The following is a 19782-nucleotide window of genomic DNA, read 5'->3' on the forward strand; positions in this document are numbered from 1 at the left end:
AAACAACATTCTTGCTATGAAAAGTTCTCTGCAACACATACACAGAATGTTAAGGCTAAGGCTGCATGGTACAAAATACAGAAAGGGAAAGCAAAAGCAACAGTTATGCTAGTCTGAAAATTTTTATTAGTTCTAAATGCCTTATGTGCTTTTTAAGCCACCGCTACCTAGAAACTTGCATATGGGAATATTATAAGACAAAAATATGATGGAGTATGGTTTCTTTTGCTCAGAAGAATCAAGACAGAATAGATCAGACTTTCTTTTACTTCCAAGTATGCCTGGGAAACAACTCTCTGAATTAGAACATCCATTTTTGGTTGCATTTGCTGTTTTATAAAGATGCTTTCACTGAAACTATAGCATGCAGATACACTGACTTTAGTGTGAATTGAAAGAAACATGTGGAAAAGATGTTCTTGGGACAGTCCTACAGTACTATTCATCTTTGCTTAGCCAGTAGATAAGGGCAGACTTGGAAAGCCATGAGATTCAACTATGCATTTAACTATTTCTCCTATCCAGCCAAATCAAGGCTCTTGTATTCTGTTGTCCCTCATTTTTGTTGGTTTTTTTTCCTCTCAAACTTTACTGTCGTTTCAGATTGTAATTTTGGTTTGACAGGGGAGCCCTGGAAACAACTTACGAAGATACCAGCTCTCAGCCAGGTTGTCTGTGAGACAGCTGGAGACTTGGAGAGTATTCTGGAGCAGTATCACTGTCTGTTTACCCTGTTCTTAAATTTATCTATGAATCTACTATTTGCCATTGCTAGGGATAGTATGCTGAAACAGCTGGGGCTTTGCACTGTAACTACTAGCCAGTCTTGTCTTCTCCCTGCCTGCCCTCCCCTCCCCTCCCCCAGTTATTTTACTGGTTTCTTCTTGCTGTGCAGTGTTTAAAACTGTGTTGATCAATTCTGTCCTCCTGTAATACTAACAATGTTGGCTCGTATTGCAGGGAGTTTTTTTGAGGTGTCATGTCTTCCCCCCCCCCCCCCCCTTACAAAGCTTTTGCAATAGAAATCTTAAGGGTACCAGCTATTAAGTAAGTATCCAATATTTGAAATCCCCATTATACGTTATATATTTATACATATACATTATAATCCCCATTTAACATTTCTTCCCATTAAACTTCTCTGAAGCTGGTAAACACATCTGTGGTTTGTTTTGTATATGTGGTTTGGTTTTGTTTTGTTTTGTTTTCAAAGTTAGTAAAACAAGCTCAATAGATGAAAGAAATAGACTATTATTCTGTAAATGAGAGGTAACCTGTGGGAAGGGAATATTGGCATTCTGGATAGATCATGTATCCTGGAAAATGCCTAAAAGTTTAGGAAACTGGTTCAAGAATGAACATAGCAATATTTTATTATTTTGTGTGGATTTTTATGTCTTTGGCACCTACATATGCTTCACTGCAGTTTTTCTGTGCCTCTGAAGAACTAAGTAACAGTCAACCAGAGGGCTTGGAGTAGTTGATCTCTGGCAATGAGTATGATTAAGCAACTGTAAACTCTGTATTGACATGTGTATTAGAATTTATATACTTGATACAGGAGGCTTTCATATGGGTTACTCAGCAGGTGATGTCTTCCCTGAAAGTACCTTTGGAGATCCAGAATTGAGGCAATGTGTAGTCTGCTCTCAAATGATCAAGAAGATGTAGGTCCAAATCAAGAAGCTCTGGGAAAGTCCAGTAGTTACATCAGGACTGTGATAAATGATAATACCTGAAAGAAGTTCTGTCTAATAAGAAAAAAAAAAAAGTCTGATATGGTACTATGCAAACTGGAAAATAAGTGGTTGAAATATATGTAGTTGGAAAGTGAGTATTTGTAAGTAGCTGCTATTATGCTGAGGTCGTCTGGGAGAACATAAGTTTCTCTGTTTTCTTAAGAAATATCTGGGTGACACTTTGGAGCGTGTACTCAGAAAATCAGCCCTTGTAATTTTTCAAGTTTTGAATAATTATACTCTAGCACGCATATAATACTTTGTTTCCTATGTTCACTGTTTTTTTTTTCCTCCTCCAAAATATTTTACTTAACATTGGGTGCTTTAAAATCTAGTGCAATATTTCCCAAACTATTTCTGCTTACAAAAATTTTTGTATCTGTGACAGAATTTGTAGGCTTTGTGATCTATACTAGCATAAACTATTGTGTTCCTGCTGGAATGAAGAAGGTACTCATAACAGGACCTTGTGTGATAACCCATATTTTGAGAATAAGTAGTATTCATTTGCTTGTAGTTTTTAATCTTTGTTCTTGTGGACATCAATCTTCCCTCCATTAAAGGTTCCCTTATAAAGTGCTAAGATATAAAGTGTAAGTTTAAAATACCTCAAACTAAGATTTAAGGTATTTTAGTATTTTAGTATTAACTAAAATACCTCAAACTAAGATATAAATACACTTTAGAGTAGAAAAAAATTAAATGGCATAAGCACACTGATGAAAAGTTAAAAATTGAGGGGCTGCCTAGAATTGTCTTTAGTGTTCCTCTGATTTTTCCTGAGACTTTATTGGGGGGGAAGCCTGCGTTATCAATATTATCAAAGATTACTGAGGCACTTTGTTTCTTTTAAGCTATTTCAAAATATAATGTTGAAAGTAAGCAAAAACTGACTTTAAAAACTGAAAGAGCAGGCTCATGGGGCTTAGTTTGTGTTAAATATTGCATGCAGTGCTATCGATTCATGACACTTCATAGCATAATTGTTGGTGTTCTGGCAGAGCATTCCAGCAGAACAGCAATTTTAAAGGCCAAATATTCTGTGGGAAAATAGAAGTTAACAAATTGGTGGAAAAAGCAAGAATCTATACAGTGTACTCATCTCTTTGTTTCCAACAAAACTTTGACAGCACTATTTAAAATAGTGTAACTTTATGTAGATAAATCATTTGGTTCTAAGTACCTACTAATTTCAGCAAGGCAGGTCCTGCCAACACAACAAGCCCACAAAAAGGGGTTTTGCACACCAGAGCTTTTAAGATTACTTTATATGTGACCTGCTAAAATCTAAACAATATTTTGTGAACACAGTAGGAGAAAAAAGCATTGGCAAAATGCAATGGCTAAGACAAATAAAAACTTAAGTCCTTGATTTCAAAGATGCCAAATGTGCAGTTCCTAATTAAGAATTTCTTTAATCACTTTTCTAGCCCTGCGTTTAGTTAAGCTTCCCAACAGAGCCTCTGAGTCACCTGAGCTGACTCAAGAGCTGTTGTTTTATGTACAAGAGACTATTGTTTTTATTTTACTGTTACATTCACGACATAGACTGTCATCTTGTCATCCTGCCTGTCATTCATTCTCCCACCTGCCAAAATCCTACAAAAAGGACAATTGTTTAGTTATAAGTGCTCAGTACCAATACGCTGAGGAAGTAGCGGTTGTAAGAAAGTACCTGTCGTATAATAAACCTCCTTTTACGATAGACAGCGAGGGGCGCTAGACCAGTGGGATCATCCTTGTCCCCTGGGATCCTCAAGGCAGAGGCTGACCATGGGCAGGAAGCAGCAGGAGAGGTGGGAGCTCATGCCCCAGAGGCCTTGTTAGGTTGAATTTCTTTCACATTGTGGTCAAGGGGCAGCAAAAAACTGGCAGGGAAGTAAGTGGAGTTTCTGGTAGGAGTGGGGAGCTAGAACACTGGGCAGAAAAATTACCGAGCTCTGCTGTCTCATTTATCAGAGAACTATGTCACTTTGATTATGATTTGTCCTAATTTGTCCATGTTCATAAGATCTGAATGTATATTTAACACTGTATATATCTATTTATACTGTATGCATAAATAATCATCTTGTATAACATTGAATTAATAAAACATTCTCTATAAAGAAAAAAGTGTGCAGTTAGCACTCCAGATGTCCAGTGCTAAAGAGAGATGTTAGGTGCCTAGTTCATACAACCTGATAACAGTATGTGAAAAAGAAAGGGGGAGTGAGCTCTTAGCAGCTTGCTTTGGGATTTCTTGATAACTTGGCAGCAAAGATAATGTGCAAAGTTTATGCCCCAAGCCACTTCTGCTCCAGTCTCTCCTTTCTCTGTTGTGCTATTACAGCTTACCATAAATCATATTGCTGAGATGACGAAAAATAACTTTTCTGCAACAGGAATGCACTCAAAAAGGAGCAGCCAATATTTTAAAAGTCGTTTGGCTTGTGGAGTGCTCCCTGACACCGCAATTGTTTCAGCCCAAAACAAATGAACTGCAATGAACTGCAGTGCAGCAGGAGGAACAGGCGGCGTTACACGCTACTTGTGTGGATGGCAGAGGTAGAAACAGAATTTGAAAATGTTGGGCACAAGCAACTCCATTGCACTATATATCATTAAATAGCACTCTGAAGCCATCTCCAAGGAGAACCTTCAAAACCTAACTCTGAAGAAATACAAGTAGTGGGAGGTGGAGATGGTAGTTGCTCAGAATAAGAGGTAACACTTGGGAAGTATGGAGTAGCTATAAACCCTGAGTCCCTGACCCTAATGTTTCTGATCAGTCTTGGGACCTCTTAGTAATATGTCTGTTATCTTGTTGTATTTGGACTGGGATTGTTTTATACCTTCTACTCGTTGTTATTTGCTTTTTTAAGCTTGAAACAAAAAGCCTGGCCATAAGTCTAAATAAAACTCTTTTGTATGACTGTGTAGATACTAGGAAGCAAGGAAGGGGCAAGTGGAAGCCCAGACAGGCATGCATTTAGGGTCCTCTCTCTCTAGGGCTGGCAAATATGATAGAGCTGTGTTTATAGGCAGTGCTGACAAGTAATCTGTAATATATTTGGGGAACGTGGAGTCAAAAGAGATTGTTATAAAATGTCAAAGAGTCAGCATTATTGACACGCTACATGAAGGAATTAGGATATGGCAAGGACCTACTAACTCTGAAGAGCTCTTGAGTTGATACAAAAATTTTGCAGCACTTTGTAGACCCAATATGAACTTTCTGTAGAGTAGCACTGTTTTCTTCTTGGTGGAAGAATGTTTGGGTAAGAGTTATAATTCAGTCTTTATAGTAAATACTTTTTCCCTGTCAGGTAGAGGCTGCTTAAAGTGACTTTCATCTGACATTTTTTAGTATTTTTTTTCTTCGTAATCCTGGGTCCAAGTGCCTCTCTTGAATAGTAAAGGTTATGTATACAAGGGATATAGGAATACACGTGCAGGGTAAAGAATTAGGAAATCTGTGAAGTTATAGTGGGTATTTGTATCAAATTTTAAATAATTGCCTTCAATATAAAGTTGGATATAGAAATCCCATTTCATGGGAAAAACATTACTTTTATCTATGAAGAGAACAAAAATATTACACCCTACTCATGCAGAGTTTTTAATTCATTCGTTTGTGTGTATTGTGTTTTTGCCAGCTTGAGGCTTTAGTATAATTTTCTTTTTTCTATTTCCATACCACAAGTGTTACATCCAACCTTCCAGTTCATTCTGTGCCTGTCTTTTGTTTTGGTTAATCGTATGCTGGTTTTGTATTTCCAATGCTAAGATCAAGTTTTCTAGCTGTGGCCAGGACAATGAGCAATACAGTGGCTCATCAGAGCATTAAAAAAGTGAATACTGACAACTGTGGTACTCTTTCCTCTCACATCAAAATCACGTGTTGTCCCAAAAATTTTATCTGATACTTCTCATCTGCTGCAACTATAAAAGGTGAACTTTAGAGTACCTAGTTTACCTGAACTGTCTGACTAACCAGCTAATTATCCTTTCTGAAAAGTAGCCTGTTTATTTTCAGAAACCAGTATTTAATACTGGAACAGAAATTAAAGTGTAGATCATTCTTAAGTGCTGTTATTTACTTTCTTATACATATTTTATTGCTTTCCTGTTGTTGGTGGCAAAGATTAATGAAACTTTTATAAATTTGGATAGAAGTGAGGAGGGAAGTATATTAAACTACCCCAGCTTGCTGCATACTAATTATCGTGTCAGATCTCATTAGAAAACAGATGCACACACAAAAGTATGCTTATTTATTTTAACATACCTGCTTCAAGAAAGGAGTCTGCAAATTTGAGACGGGATTGCAGGTGAATATTCTACATAAATCAATTTACAAAAACGTTTTTCCTTTCAACTATGCTCCATCTCATGTTTCAGCAGAGGAGCAGAATAGGAAGAATTAGGGAAGACTTGTACTGTGTTTTGGGGACAGTGGGGAGTGGCAAAGGACTCGAATTCTGCACACTGTGCTCTAAGGAAGTACTTATTTTTGCAGGCCTGTAATTTCAACAAAAGTGATTATGAGACTATGATTAGCAGCTTATATATCTTAATGGTTTTTGTACCTACACTTCATATGCAAGCCTCTTAAATCTGATAAATAAGGGCAGAAATCTTGAGAGAGGTGTTTTCACAAGAATCGAAGAGCTTTGTATTGGAAATGGAGTATGTAAGAAAAATGTGCAATTTAGGTGGCTATATATAACAAATACGATGCAGCAAAAAGAATATAACTATTTTTATGTGAAGTTAATAGAAACAGTCTATTTCAATTAACCATAAGTGATCATTGTCTGTCTACTCCCATCTATGTGGTTGTGATTGATGAAGGGGAGAAAAACGTGATGAAGGAATGACAGATTGATCTTTCGTGTCTGTGGTTATATGGTTCTTTTCTGCCTCCTCTGGGTCGTGTCTTCATTCTCAGGTGGTCTCAGTCCCTTGCTCCTTTACATGAGGAGACTTGGATCCTGTGGCTTCTTCCTTTCTTAGAGGCTCCCATTTTTCTCTCCAGAATAATCAGGGTTTGTAGGGAGTTGGTGTGTTCCCAGGTCTCGTCCCAAATACAGAAAGGTCAAAGAGTCAGAAAGTTTTGAAGTTTGCGAGGTCACGTCTATAAGAAGGGTGAGATGTTGCTTGTGATTTCTTTTTCATTCTGTCGCTATGATGGAATTGCAGAAGTCAGCTTTCCAATTTGATCATAGGCTAATAAGAAAATTTTTAGGGAAATGGGAACATTTTGTTTCTCTGCAATTGTTCTGCAATAACAAAAAGTAGACAATAATGTATGAATGTCAGAAAACTACCGAACAATTATCATATGCTCAATCATTTGATGACAATAGTTTATATAGTCAACAGTCTGATTGATATTTTGCCTCTACAAAAATGGTAGGTAGTACTACAGTTTTAGATGGTCAAATGCTTTTCTTTTAATAATGAGACAGGCTTACATTCTGAAATCCTCTATTTAAATATGCTATGAAGAGCCAGACTTCTGGAAACTTCCTGAAGACTCTCTCTTGGGCTAAATACTATGCTAGGAGAGTAGTCACATCATATACCACAGTGCAGAGAAAGTCATTGCTGTGGTCCCTAGGACAGTTCCTGGAGTGAGAGAGCAATAGGAGGATAAAAACTGAGCATGAAGGTGTCTCTTCCTCACTTTCCCTGGACTTTCAATTCTTGTGGAACCTCTTTATTCTGCAGGATGGAATTTCTCTTCATAACTCTCAAAGCTGAACTGTACTGCTTTCTTCCCCCGGCCCTGTGAATACTCCAACACTTCTGTTTGAGAAAACTGGAAGGTCTGTTAAAAGCATAATTAAAATAACAAAAACCCCTACAAAATAGTGTTTCATAGCAAAAATTTAGCTCAATCTACAGAAAAGAAGTTAAAGATTTTCAGTAATATTCTATAAAGATTGTCTGCTTTTGGTGTGCATTCTTTCAATGATATTAATCTAACTTTTCATAAAAGCTTTTTTCAATGTTTCTTAATTAGACCAGATAGTCATGGAACTATTTTAAATAAATTATATGTGAAGACCTTCACTGACATACAAGTTCTAAATAAAAATCTAAATCTTGCTAGTGTCCTTCATCAAAAAAAACTTGTGAAGACATATGCCAAAAAATCTGTTCCTCCTTTTTGCTGTTCAGAAATTACATACATGAATGGGCTTTACTTGCATGTTAAAAGGACGTCCTACTGGCAGGCAATATATTAAGTAGGGACATTGGGCTAACATCACAACAATGGTGTTCAACTGTAATGTAATAAAGTACTGTTCTCTTATGGGCAAGTTGGTTGTGACAACTTGAAAGAGAAAGTTCTTGAAGAAGAACGTGCAAAGTGTAATCTTTTGGTAAATGGTAAAAGAACCTGCTGTCTAATTTAACCTATAGTTGACATTCTATAGCTGCAGTGATTTTTCATTAGTTTGTGGCTGCTCAATATGTCTGCAAACCAAGTTATCTACAGTGGAGTCCAAATAGGGCTCTAGGTTTCAGTTAGGTGAAAAAATCTTATTGTACTTAAGATAATGAAGTCAGTTGCTACCCTTGCAATCGCAGAATCTGGAAAATATGAGGATTATTATAAATTCCTAAAGGTAGAAAAAAATAAATTAAGCTAAAAATTATCAACCTATGTTTAAGAATCTCCTAGAGTTAAAAGCAAATGAAAATATGTCAAGTTTAAATATTCTTGCTCTAAATTGCGTTCTTTTAAAATGAAAATTGTGGCTCAAGCTTGTTATCCTATGTCAAATATGGAGTTGCTCTTGAACTCAAGCACTCAGAATTTCACTGAATCGCTTAAGTGTTATAGTAGTTTGTAGGAGGTTTTTAAGAGTTTGCTATTGCTATGTGGTTTTGCTTACTATCTTCTCTTTGACTTGCAATTTTCAGCTTTATAAATTCCTCTGTGAATTTTGTGCCAGACGGACACATGACACAGCCATGTTGTCTGTGCTCACAAAAAGGTCCTGAAACACCTGGTGGGGTGAATTGTGAGGTGGTCACATGTTGCTGACTTTACTCGTCAACACTAACACGGGACAGCTAGAAATATTTAAACTCAAGTTCGAGTTTTATTTTGCTATATAACAGAACTGAAACAAATACTTACTTGTTGAAGGTTGGGACATTTAATGTTATTTCAGCTAGAGAGGGATCATTTATATGGGACTATAAGTCTCTGAAGAAGCTTCAAAATCTCTGCCACAAAAGCGTAGGAGTACAGCGAAGATGCCTTCATTAGGCGTCACATTCAGTGGAGGTAAATCATTTGATATGGTGGGACACTTCTACCTTTTATTTTTAGTTCTATGTTCAACCCATCCCTTCAAAGGGATAAAAGATGGAGTCATAAACATCCTTTATCCATCACTGAGAAATGGTTTCCTGGAAACTGCAGCTGACTTGATCAAGACACGCTCCTAACACAGAGTGCCCACGTGGTGAGCGATGCCTCATGTTACAAACAAGGTCCTTTTGGAAAGCCAAAGTTTATTCTATGTATTTTAGGGGGAATTATGTGTTGTTTTAAGAAAACGGTGAACTAAAAATAGAGCAAGTAAATAGATAAATCTCTTAATAACTCACCCTGTAGGTTTTTTTTCCTTCAGAAGTCTGAACAGACCTATGGAAAAATATACTCACTGAAGATCTGCTCATGTCTCATCATAGGAAGTTATTCATTAAAGTATTACCTTCTAGCTGTTTTCTAATTTGGGTGAACCTAAAGAGATTGCAAACCTACATAAGAAGACAGCCTGCCCTACTCTGCCAAATATGCGGACATGAACAAAACAGTGCTCAATATCTACCCGTGTGATTCAAAGTTGTGCATGCAACACGAAGAATAGAGAGGATCCACTTTACACAGAGTTTATGAATAAATCTGTATGAAATGTTATTCTGTCTACCAAAATAAACTGAAATGTAGTAAATTGAAATTTTCTTCTTTACTCTCATTAGCTTTGCCAGAAATTTATTTAGGAAGTATCTTTGTTTTTTATCTAATTGAAAATATGAGTAATGGGAGGGGGGGAGGCTGAAAGAGTGCATGAATTATTCATTACCATAGTTCATATCTTTTCTTACTCAGGTATATCTGAAGAATGCAGCACAATGTAGAAAAGAGGAGATGTCTGGGAGGTTACTCTGATACTGTACTCAACTCTTGTGTTTTCAATATCAGCTTCTATGTACTATAGGATAATTAAGAGCTTGATGCTTCCTCCATTTGTGTGCTCAGAAATGGGATGAAAGGAAGGAGCACTGGGGAAGGGTGGCAGGTTGTTTTCTTCTAGTACATTTTAACAAGTATGATTGAGCCTGGGCTCCCCCAGGAGACAGTACTACTTTACAAGCTCTCAGTAAATAAGCAATTACATGGGAAGCATGAACAAACTGATTTGCTGGAAAACATTGTCAATTGTTTTCTTTTCCTTTCTCTTTCCCTTTTTATTTTCCTCTGCTCCTGCTTTGGAGTTCATAGAATCATAGAATAGTTTGGGTTGGAAGGGACCTTTAAAGGTCATCTAGTCCAACCCCGCTGCAATGAGCAGGGACATCCGTAACTAGATCAGGTTGCTCAGAACCCCATCCAACCTGACCTTGAATGTTTCCAGGGATGGGGCATCTGACACCTCTCTGGGCAACCTGTTCCAGTGTTTCACCACCCTCATCATAAAAAAATTTCTTCCTTATATCTAGTCTGAATCTACCCTCTTTTAGTTTAAAACCATTACCCCTTGTCCTATCTCAACAGGCCCTACTAAAAAACTTGTCCCCATCTTTCTTATAATCCCTCTCTAGGTACTGAAAGGCTGCAATAAGGTCTCCCTGGAGCCTTCTCTTCTCCAGGCTGAACAACCCTAACTCTCTCAGCCTTTCTTCACAGGAGAGTTTGTTCCATCCCTCTGATCACTTTCATGGCCTTCCCCTGGACCCGCTCCAACACTCCATGTCCTTCTTGTGCTGAGGGCTCCAGAGCTGGAGCAGTACTCCAAGTGGGGTCTTATGAGAGCAGAGTAGAGTGGCAGAATCACCTCCCTTGACCTGCTGGCCACGCTTCTTTTAATGCAGCCCAGGATACGGGTGGTCTTTGCGGCTGTGAGCACACATTGTCAGCTCATGTTCAGCTTTTCATCCACCAGTACCCTCAAGTCCTTCTCGGCAAGGCTGCTCTCAATCCCTTCCTCCCCCAGCCTTTATTGATACTGGGGGTTGCCCTGACCCAGGTGCAGGACCCTGCACTTGGCCTTGTTGAACCTCATGAGGTTCACATGGGCCCACTTCTCAAGCTTGTCCATGTCCCTCTGGATGGCATCTCATCCCTTAGGTTTGTCAACCGCACCACTCAGTTTGGTGTCACCTGCAAACTTGCTGAGGGTGCACTCGATTCCGCTGTCTATGTCCTTGATGAAGATATTTAACTGTACTGGTCCCAGTACGGACCCCTGAGGGATATGACTTGTCACCGATCTCCATCTGGACATTGAGCTGTTGACCACTACCCTCTGGATGCGACCATCCAACCAATTCCTCATCCACCAAACAGTCCACCTATCAAATCCATATCTCTCCAATTTAGAGAGAAGGATGTTGTGGGGGATCGTGTCAGAGGCCTTACAGAAATCCAGATAGACGACATCCATAGCTCTTCCCTTGTCTACTGATGTAGTCACTCTATCACAGAATGCCATTAGGTTGGTCAGGCAGGACTTGCTCTTGGTGAAGCCATGCTGGCTGTCTCGAATCACCTCCCTGTCCTCCATATGCCTTAGCATAGCTTCTAGGAGGATCTGTTCCATGATCTTCCCAGGCACAGAGGTGAGGCTGACAGGTCAGTAGTTCCCAGGGTCCTCCTTTCTACCTTCATTAAAAATGGTTGCAACGTTTCCCTTTTTCCAGTCACCAGGGACTTCACCTACTGCCACGACTTTTCAAATATCATGGAGAATGGCTTGGCAACTACATCAGCGAATTCCCTCAGGACTCTGGGATGCATCTAGTCAGGTCCCATAGAGTTATGTATTTTCAGGTTCCTCAGGTGGTCATGAACCTGATCTTCTCTTTCATTGAGAGGGATTTTGCTCCCCCATTCCCTGTCTTGCAGTCCATCCACTCAAGAGGTGTGGGAAGAGAGGTTGCCAGTGAAGACTGAGGCAAAGTTGTTGTTGAGTACCTCAGCCTTCTCCTTGTCCGTTATTACGAGTTTGCTAGTCTTGCTCATCAGGGGTGGTACACTTTCTTTGATCTTCCTTTTCTGGCTGACATACCTGTAGAAGTCCTTCTTGTTATTCTTTGTGTCCCTTGCCAAGTTCAGCTCCAGCTGTGCCTTGGTCTTCCTGACCCCATCCCTACACAACCAGGCAGCGTCCCTATAATCTTCCCAGGATGCCGGTCCCTGCTTCCACTGCCTGTGCATTTCCTTCTTGCCCTTTAGTTTGACCAGCAGGTCTCAACTCATCCATGCTGGTTTCTTGCCTTCCTTTCCTGATTTCTTACACCTGGGGATCAAGAGCTCTTGCGCTCTATGGAAAGAGTCCTTAAAGGTCTGCCAGCTCTGTTCTGCTCCCTTGTCCATGAGGGCAGTTTCCCAGGGGGTCCTCTTCAAGCAAACTCCTTGAAGAGCTGGAAGTTTGCTTTCCTAAAATTCAGGGTCCTGACTTTACTCTTCGCCTGACCCATATCCCTCAGGACTCTGAGCTCCACCAGTGCATGATCACTGCAGCCCAGGCTGCCTCCAATCTTGACATCACTGATTAGCTCACTTGTGTTGGTGACCAACAGGTCCAATATCGCATGCCCTCTGGTAGGGCTATCTATTACCTGACTTAAGAAGTTATCCTCAATGCATTCCAGGAGACTCCTAGACTGCCTACAGCTTGCTGTGCTCCTTTTCCAGCAGATGGCAGGGTGGTTGAAGTTCCCCAGCAGCATGAGAGCCTGTGAGTGCGATGCCTCCTGTAGCTGGAGTAAGAAGGCTTCGTCAATAGGCTCCCTTTGATTGGGTAGCCTGTGGGAGACACCAACAACAAGGTTCCCTTTGTTGCCTCAGTCTCTGATTGTTACCCATAAGCTTTCAACCTGCTATTCTTCAAAGACAGCTCTTGACACTGTATTCATTTCTTGCTGTAGAGGGCAACGCCTCCACCCCGCCTTCCTCACCTGTCCCTTCTGAACAGCCTGTAGCCATTGACAGCCACACTCCAGTCATGGGATTTTTCCCACCAAGTTTCAGTAATGGCAACTAGGTCGTAGCTTTCTAGCAGCACGGTGGCTTCCAACTCCTCCTGTTTGTTGCCCATGCTGCGTGCATTGTTGTAGAGGCACTTCAGCTGGGACGTCAGCCATGTCACCTTCTTAGAGGAACACCCCTTAATTCCTTTGAGGTATTTCACTGGTGTTTCCCTGTTGGGTCCTATTACCTCAGGAGCCCCTGGCTCATCTCCGTGAGACTTCAGGTGTGCTGCAGTGTAGCCAACATGCCTCACAGCAACAGGCTGAGGGCCCTTGCTAGCACCCCGTCCCTTTAACCTTGGCATGTCATCCCACAGCTTGATATTTTCCCCCTCCCCCTTCAAGTCTAGTTTAAAGCTCTGTCAGAGCCCCGCTAGCTTGTAAGCAGAGACCCTCTTCCTGCTTTGAGAAAGGTGAATCCCATAGGGAGTTTGCAGACTATAAGCATGAGGTTGATATGGAGAGCATTTTATTTTTTTGTCTTAAAAATACTGCAGAATTCTGATTTTTATGTATTTATTTCTCTACATATTCTGGACACTTTGAAGATGTTTCCAACCTGTAATGGAAGTTATTCTGCAGAATTTTTATGCACTGCTCTGATTCAACCTAGAAAATGAATAAAGTTGTAATGCATGTAGCTAGAATATAGAAATAAAGTTAGGAACTTATATGCAAATAAACTGAGCTGCTACTTCATTATTCAGCTTGCTCCACTTCCAATAATTGGTTCTTCTGTTCACCTCTCAAATTTTATTTCCAGAACTTTTGGGGTCAATTAAATGGCAGGATATGATGCCATTGCTTTTGGCTTTCACTTGAGTATATCAACATGATCCCTTGCAAGCCATTAAATATAAGTTTTTTATCTTTAATAATTCCCATAGCTCTAATCTTGGTTTTCCCCCTTTTGATACTCTGCTCAGAAGGGATAAGTAGCTTGGAAAGAAAATGAAGTTGTGAATCATGTTATTGGTACATAGCAGTAACACTTGTTAGGATGATGGTGAAAGATGCAAGTCTTCAATTGTTCATCAGCAGTCTGGTAGCAGGTATTTCGTCTAAGTGTGTGCTGCAGGAGCGGGCTCCATTTCACCTGGTAGCACAACAGTTGGAGAGGAATGAAGGGCAGTTTTGAAGGAGCCCATTAGTAACATGCTTAGAGGAATATTGTTGTGCTGCAGTAAAGTTTTGAAGTGGCATTGCTTCAGTTCATGTGGGTATGTGTAGTGTCAGATAAAGGCATCCACACTGACACAGCAAGCTCCTCATTACTATAACTTGCAGCGCATGCTGGTAAAAATCAGTGATCTGTCACTTAACCTTCCTCTCATTATCTTTAGTTTTGCTTCTTTAGTTTTATGTCTTAGTTAGAATTAATGTATTAGTGTTTGTAAAGCACTCCAAAGATGAAAAGCTTTATATAGCTGCTTTGTATAATTATTATTTGTAATTGTTTCTGTTTGGTATAGTTTCAATTAAAAACACTAATTGACTAGTACTAATTCAATAAGAAGTAGAAATGGCAGGATCTTCTTTTTTTTCCCTCCTTTTTACACACTAGAGACTTTAGGAAAGAACCAGGGAGAGATAGGAAAAAGGAATGGATAGATATTCTTATGGGTTTTACTTCATATTAACCTCATTGACTGCTTGCTAATTGCAGTCATCTAAATATGCCAATGCCTGCATAAAAATAGACTCTGAGATCCACCACTTTTCACTGGGAAAACCTGGAGCTTGGAGAGGTATTTATACAGTTTCTGCCATCACTGGTGCTGAAATGCCTTTTCTCTGAGCGATTAGTCAGGAAATTAAAATGGGAAACTCTGAGTCATAGCCCGCTTTCTGGGTGCGCATAGCCAGGACGGCTGTTTTGCCATGATTCTGTGGTATTTGCTTAAAGCTCCGCTTCTTGGAGCGGTAAAGGCAAAAGAGGATTTTCCTGCTGCTGAAGGGAAATTTCAAATATCAGAATTGAAGATTCAAAGCCTGGAAAGCTAGTAAAAGGGAACTAATATTTGGAACTTTGTGCATGTAAGTCAGATTTGTGACTTGATGCTGTGCACAATTTTTAAAGGGGTTAACTGGTAAAAGCAGTCAGTCATTTGACTCATAGTACTGTGTGCATTAAATCATAAAGCAGACAAGGTCAGCTCTCAAACTGAGGGCTGAGAATATCTTCTACTAAGTGTCTCTCCCTGTCCTGATGTTATTCTGGCTTCTCAGCAGGCCAAAGCAATTTGCAAGGTTGAGGTGCATGGGAAGTGGGGGTATGGCAGGAGGGGAGTCTACAGACCAGCTCCGGTACCATGAGGCTTGTTGGGTCAGAGTCAGTGCAGTACTGACATGGCTGCACAGAGCTGGTCACAAACAGCTGAGAAAGATTAATGAGACCTCTGAATTTGTAGACATTTCTGAACTAAAATTGTAGAGATTGCTCATGTTTTTTCTGTAAAGGTCCCTCCAGTCTGTGTTTTTCTGTGTTTCTAAATATCTCCGGACACAGAAATGTTTACCATAACATTATCTCTGCTATTGTGGAGATCCAGCAAGTTCCCCCAGGCCATATAGCTGATGCAGCCAGCTATTGTGCAGCATTACCAATGTACCCAGTACAGCAGCATTACCAAAGTACCCGGCACAGTGGCTTCACTGAGCAGTATAACATAACATTCCTGCTCCAGTAACTCTGATTGCACTAGGTGCTGGGAAGGGCAGAGCCAGGATTGCTCCAGCTTTCCATATTCAGGAAATAAAGCAAAACAGCAGCAAATAAGTCTTTTACTATTAAACAGATAATATCTATTGGAGCCTGACTGAACTGTACCTACAGTCTGATTTATTTTGTAGCTGTAATTTTTTTCTCAGTCCTTGTTTGCCTTATTCTAATTATAAGGAAGGATAAGCAATTACTTATGTATTTTAAGTCATGATATCTCTTATTTACTAATGGGTGACAAAACTTTTTTTCTTACATACACACATCAGTTATTCCACAACAGACCCATGTATTTCATCACATGAGTATCGCGGTTTAGAGCTATGGCATTCTGCATGTATTCTTAGTTAATCCCATAAGTCTCATTCAGCCAAGTGAGGATTGCTAACCTCTTGTTCTCATTTGCCTGCCAGCATCAGCATTATTCAGTCTTTTGTCTTAGCAGAGGGACTCTGCAGCTGCTGGCAGACTCTGCTAATTGTAGCACACAACTCTTACGATTAGCTAGATCCAGCTCTGTTCTAGTAGCAGATACCTGTAAACCACTGTTTTATATATTTATTGTATTATTTTTATTTCTTCTGTAAAACAGAGGTCAGCAAGCTATAGCGCACAGGCAGATTTTGAAGGGCACACAGCAGGGTTGAGTGCTAAGAGCTATAGTATCTTGAAAAGGTGTAGACTTTCTGCTCTCACTTTCCATTCAATTCTGAATATGTCCGAAGTGTTGCATTACATAGGGATAAGATGCCCCTGGAAAGGTGATGAGCAGCACTTTTCACCACTGAATTGTGGCATCTCTCACCACCTGCAGTAAAACCACCTGAGGTTTTACTAGCATGTCTCATTTAAAAAGAAAATTACAGTCTGGCATGCTATCCTTGCAGATCCTTGATGCAAGTCATTGAGTCTTTTATAGTCCATAATGCATTCAGGGAAACAATGGTCTTGTTCCAGAGTACTGAGGAGAATGGCATTTTGTGTGTTAGTGGTTGGCTTCAACTATATATCAGTTTATTATAAACAGCCTTCATGTGTACACATGTATGTGTGAATTCTTTTTTTGTTTTTCTTTCCATTTTTCTATGTATCTCTTTTCTGAATGTGCTTTGTCTTCTCATGATCTAGAATGGAAGGAAATGTGTACTATTATTTCTGGCTCCTGTTTTATACTTTCTCTGCCATATGCAGACAGCAGAAACGTTATTCCATGAGTAACATTTTCATTGGTGCATTATGATACTGCTGTCTAGATTCTGGTCAGTCAAATGGATTGACTGCCTCAGTAGTTTGAGCCCTACATCAGATTATATGATTTGAAATGTAAACATGTTTCTTGGCATCTTGATCTTTTCTAATATATGCATAAAAGTCCACGTTCAGGACCTGTGACTCCCTTTTCTTCTGGAACAGCCACAATGAGCTCTACCAAGCTAGCACAGGGCTGTCCTATTTTGCCTTCTGATCCCAAAGTCCTACGCTGGCTAATCCCCAGGTGAGAGTCAATTGTTTCATATATCTGAAGTTCGTCTTGCTTGGATTTCAGGGCTCATCCCCCAAATCTCACCAGATCCTAGTGTTGTGTGCCTGAAGAAAACATTCATATGAACCAGAACAGTTTCCAGAGCAAAGTTGGATCATCTGGAGCAGCTCATCCTCACGGTTGTTCAGTATTCAGCGCTTCATGTAAATAACAGAAAAGCAACTCGCTGTTTTGGATTTTCAATTTTGAGTGCATTAACAGCTTTCTGAATCATCCTGGCCACTTCAACCACAGAGCAGCTGTTCCACAGCCCGAGACCTGTTAACACTTGCATTTGGAGAACGTAGAATAATCTGCCACTTTCTTTCCTGTATTCTCTTGTTTATATTTCCGTAGTTATTCTTTATTTGATTTTTTGTTTAATTCTGATTTTGTTCTTCCCTTTTAATTACATTTACATCTACAGATTTTATGAGGGGTTTGCCATTGACTGTCATAGTGTGTGCCTATTTGCTCTGCCTATGTAGAAAAGAGATGTCACGTTTTCCTCTAAACCTGTGTTGCAATTGTAGTTATAGCTCTACAGAGCTAATCTAATGTATGCTATATATTTATATGCCTTCCCTAAGCAACTTTAAATCAGCTTGATTTAAATGTAAGACCGTAAGTAGTTTAATTGCTGTTTTATTTTGCTAGCTATGCCAACTTGTACTTGCTAGGAAATACATGAATAGCTGTGGAGTTTTGCCTGCCTTTTTTTTTTAATAGGCATATTTCATAAGTTCAGTGTTATCACTTGTCTTATTGGGCTTTGGAGGTCTGAGCATCTATTTTCACATACAGAGTTGTAGATCTTGAAAAAAGATGGAGGCAAAGAAAAATGAGTTAGAGGGAATGGGGAAAAATATTAACTCAATACCTTTAATTTACAGTAATTCTGTAGTTCTTTTTAATATTCTTTAACTTTGTTGTTTTCAATGTCATGTTTTAAGTGCCAACTGTGTTTTAAAATGTTCATTTTTCTAAGCATGTTAATTTAAGAGAGAAGGGGGTTTTTTTCTGCAATTCTGTTATGTAGTATAGCTGGGTTTGCTTGAATGTCACTACAGCAGCTAGATGTTTAAATCTGCATTTGCGGATGGCAGCCAGCAGCTGTGCATGCCAAGTGCAGGTCCTTCTCTATTGTTTCCTAGCTTAGACCTTTCTGATCTCATTTCTTTGGAGATCATCTCACTAGAGACAGTATAAGGGAATTTAAAAAACTTTTGAAACTCTATTTTTACCATTCAGCTTGTTTCCATGGAAATGGGACCTAAAAGACTGTCAGTAGCGAACAGTTGAAAGTGAGAATTCACTTGTTGATTTCATTAGATGAGTCCCAGCTGAGAACTGCAAATACTGATGACCAAAATGAGTAAAAAACCATTTATAAAAATGACAAAATAGAGGAATCAATTAAAACATTAGAAAAAATACTGCCTGCTTGCTTTTTGTCCTCATTGGATGTCATAAATATGGAAATGCTTACTTAACTGTTCTTGGGTACATGAGTTGCATGGACACACTTGTAACTTTCTCCAGGCTGTTTTTTTAGGATAGCAGCAGTTCTATATAACAAAAATAGTCCATCCCTTTTACTGTTAGGGACCTGACCTGTTCCAAGGGGACATCTGTGGGCAATGAGGGATATATGTCAGAAAATTGCATCGCTACAGTTCAGGTTCACTGAATTTTCAAAGGACTGTTGTGGTTTAGCCCCAGCCGGCAACTAAGCCCCACCCAGCCGCTCGCTCACTCCCCCCCTGGTGGGATGGGGGAGAGAATCAGAAGAGTAAAAGTGAGAAAACTCGTGGGTTGAGATAAAGACAGTTTAATAGGGAAAGCAAAAGCCGTGCACGCAAGCAACACAAAGCAAGGAACTCATTCACTACTTCCCATGGGCAGGCAGGTGTTCAGCCATCTCCAGGAAAGCAGGGCTCCATCATGTGTAATGGTGACTTGGGAAGACAAACGCCATCATTCCAAACATCCCCCCCTTCCTCCTTCTTCCCCCACCTTTATATGCTGAGCATGACATCATATGGTATGGAATAGCCCTTTGGTCAGTTTGGATCAACTCTCCTGGCTGTGTTCCCTCCCAGCTTCATTCTGCACCTGGCAGAGCATGGGAAGCTGAAAAGTCCTTGACTAGTGCAGCAACAACTAAAACATCTCTGTATTGTCAACACTGTTTTCAGCACAAATCCAAAACATAGCCCCATACCAGCTACTATAAAGAAAATTAACTCTATCTCAGCTGAAACCAGGACACCAGCATATGTTTTTGTGTTAGAAGAAGTTGACAGCTACATTTCCAAAATTACCTAGCTCTCTGAAACTAATAGAGTAAATGAGATCTCTGTAGCATGAACCTTACATATTTTGTTCTTTGATTTAGAAAGGAAATCTTTCTTCTGTTGCCAGATAGGTAATAAGACTTACTACCATTGAGGACTTGCCTTTACAGATGTGTTTTCTTAGGAGGTAGTCAAATGCAGGATGGCTGAAGTCAACAGGTTTCATTCCTCAATCTCCTA

General features: G+C 39.7%; 1 protein-coding gene across 9 annotated transcripts in view; it reads left to right on the top strand.

Annotated features, from left to right (window-relative positions):
• EPHA6 (EPH receptor A6) overlaps positions 1-19782 on the top strand; it is a 532004-nt gene that overhangs the window by 108618 nt on the left and 403604 nt on the right. The window contains exon 3 of one of the 9 annotated variants that reach the window (XM_072885253.1): positions 17270-17409. The exons of the other annotated variants lie outside the window; for them this stretch is intronic. The gene's annotated coding sequence lies outside the window, so the exon portion shown is untranslated. The remainder of the gene's footprint in view (positions 1-17269; positions 17410-19782) is intronic. 9 annotated transcript variants of the gene reach the window in all.

This window comes from Ciconia boyciana, chromosome 1, assembly GCF_034638445.1.
Source record: "Ciconia boyciana chromosome 1, ASM3463844v1, whole genome shotgun sequence".
In the NCBI taxonomy this organism is placed as follows: Eukaryota; Metazoa; Chordata; class Aves; order Ciconiiformes; family Ciconiidae; genus Ciconia; species Ciconia boyciana.